At 49.2% G+C, this 2,921-nt stretch overlaps 1 non-coding gene across 1 annotated transcript; it reads right to left on the reverse strand.

Moving 5' to 3' along the window:
• Positions 1-1,948: 1,948 nt before the first annotated feature.
• Positions 1,949-2,074, reverse strand: LOC119160230 (U5 spliceosomal RNA). Its single transcript, XR_005108301.2, has one exon. It is a non-coding gene; the product is annotated as a U5 spliceosomal RNA (small nuclear RNA).
• Between the last annotated feature and the right edge of the window lie 847 nt (positions 2,075-2,921).

The following is a 2,921-nucleotide window of genomic DNA, read 5'->3' on the forward strand; positions in this document are numbered from 1 at the left end:
AAAGAACCTCTCTGGAACAGAGACATTTGTGGACGCGGCGCGCCACGCCGGCGGCAGCGGGTTTTCCGTGGCAGTAGTCAATGACAGGGGAGAACTTGTCTCGGCAGCTTCAGTGAAGACCTCCTTGGTCGATGTAGCAGAACAGGCTGCTGTAGCGCTGGCATTATTGGACACGAAACGCACCACGGTGTACACCGATTCCCGAGCGGCCGTTAGGGCGTTCGCATCGGGATTGATAGCCACAGAGGCAGCCAGAATTCTCCACAGCAAACCCCCCTCAGACGTTATTCATCACATAGTCTGGTTTCCCGCTCACATGGGACCAGACGTACTGCCGGGTCACCTGAACCCAAACGAGATAGCCCACGACTGTGCGCGAGGTTTCACAAGCCGCGACGGGGTGGTCTCTCGGGTGGGTTCGGGAGAGCTCGTCCACAGTGATCCTCTCGTTACTTTTCACGAGATAACTTCTCATTACAGAGGAGAGCGACAGACTTTTCCCTTTCCCCATCATAAGCTCCACAGATCACAAGCAAGCACGCTCCGCATGCTCCAGACGGGGTCTTACCCCTCTAGGGGCTTTCTGAGCATGCTTCATCCGGATATTGATCCACTTTGCCCAGATTGTGGTGAATTTCGCTCTTTGAGTCACATGCTCTGGCAGTGCCCTGCGTTACAGGATTTTAAAACAGAAGAAGACTGGACGACGGCAATCACAGACCCCAGACGAGACGTCCAGCTTCAGGCTGTCCAGAGGGCCCGTGAACGAGCGGAGAGGCATGGCCTCTCTGTTCCGACATGGGACTAGCCAACGGCTGGGTGGGGACCTACATAGTTGGCCCGCTGCCTTGCCTCTCAGGACCAAATAAAGTTGTTTGTCCTGTCCTGTTCTTCGCAACAAGATTGGTTTCTGCCAAACTCTCGGTTGACTCATCATTGCTTTAAAGTTAGCTTATCAATCTCTCCCAATTAATTATTGATCATAAATTGATTGGCTTAATTACGCAGTAGTCAGCATCACTCATTTTTTCATGTCGTTATAGAGGGCATCAGCGTATTTTAAAATTCTAGCCTGATTTAGCTAAGGCAACATGTTTTGAAACTTCTTGAATCATAGCACTGTTGACATCAGCAATACAGAGCCCGTCGTAAATAAATTTCTGTAGGAGTGAACACGTTCCGAGATATTACGCAACACTACAGACTGGAAAGGCGAAAGTTCCCGCCACCGCATGACAAATTAAACAGACACGATGCCGTAAGCTATCGCTTACTACAAACCCACTCTTACCCCAACCCGGTCGTCTTACGCCACTGCTACCCGCACTTACACATTACCGATCTATGTAAAGCATGCGGGCACAGAGCAACGCTGCGCCACATGCTCTGGGAATGCGCCGATAACAATGGTCGAGAAACGGCCGCCGTTCGCGATGCGCCTATGGCGGCTGCCAGTACCAGGCAACAGGAAGCCTCGAGCTCACTCGTTCCCGCCGCCGTCCCGTCTGCGGGAGCCGCGGGGGACCATCTCCGTCGGCGACGCCGCCGCTGGGAGGCGGCGCTCAGAAGCTCGGAGCTCAACGACCAGCTCTGGGCTGTCCGGCAGGCCGAAGATGCCGCCCGAGTTCAGGGACTCAGCGCCGCCATCTGAGGCCACCAAGACCAAGCTGCCGGCCAAGTTCTAATAAAGTTTCCTCTCTCTCTAGGAGTGAACATGAAATAGCCTGCTCAGGCGTGACGCGGGTAATTATGGTTGTTTTCGAAAGGCACTGACAGTCCACCCCGTTGGTAAAGCGGGGCCGGTCATGAAAATAGCGGGAAAAAAGTGCCACCACGGCGTCCGTCGGATGTGCAGTCACGCAACGAAAGTTGACTAGATTTGTAACCCCAGCGGCGAGTGTAAGTCAACAGAAAAGTATTGAAGTCTTACTTTTGATTTTTAAATTAGGCCTCACCCAAACGGGCAAGGCCTCCCAAAAATTGGCCTATAGGCTCATTAGAGTGTCCTCCCCCACGGCAATCTTTAGTAAAAGGCGAAAGATTGACTCGACCAGCTGAGGGAGGACCTGAGCGATGTATAACGCACGGCCCACACTCCGCGGTCTTGAAAAATAGCCAGAAAACTTGGCCAAGTTGCTGCTGAAGTTTATTGTACGTTTCAGCCTTTTGTTCTCGATATATGTGTTGTCGTAAAAACTTTTCTGCACCACTCACCATAGTAACGTATAACTTTTAATTAACAGAAGTCAAATATAGGCACGTTCCTATCAGTTTAGGCTCTTATGTTGGCGAAAAACGTATGCAGCCGTGTACACTTCCATCAAGGTTTGTGAGTGCCGGAGCAGCGGCACGTGAGCACGCATCTATATCATACTTGGCGCGCTTCGTATTTCGTTTTAAATGCGAACATTTCTTTGCGAACTTCGGCGACTTTGAGCGTATCTATCTATCTATCTATCTATCTATCTATCTATCTATCTATCTATCTATCTATCTATCTATCTATCTATCTATCTATCTATCTATCTATCTATCTATCTATCTATCTATCTATCTATCTATCTATCTATCTATCTATCTATCTATCTATCTATCTATCTAGCCGCGTATACTACATTTAGCTCTCCTGGCCGTTTCGATAATGGTATCGATACCAAACTTGGTATGACATAACATGACTGTAGGAAGAACATATTTGACTAGTCATAACACGAAAATAATCACATGCATGCAATGATTTACATTTCATCGTCCTGCAGCTTTTGCGGTGGTTAAGTTCACATGCCGTGTTGCAAAACAGGTATGGTATCACATGATTGCATGGAGAACGCAAGCGACAGACCCTAACATGAAAATCATGACATTCGTGTCATGTAGCAACATGTATGCATGCCACGCTCATGACGCGTTCAAGGGCGTTT

The sequence above is a fragment of the Rhipicephalus microplus genome, unplaced genomic scaffold (assembly GCF_043290135.1).
Source record: "Rhipicephalus microplus isolate Deutch F79 unplaced genomic scaffold, USDA_Rmic scaffold_21, whole genome shotgun sequence".
NCBI classification, from domain to species: Eukaryota; Metazoa; Arthropoda; class Arachnida; order Ixodida; family Ixodidae; genus Rhipicephalus; species Rhipicephalus microplus.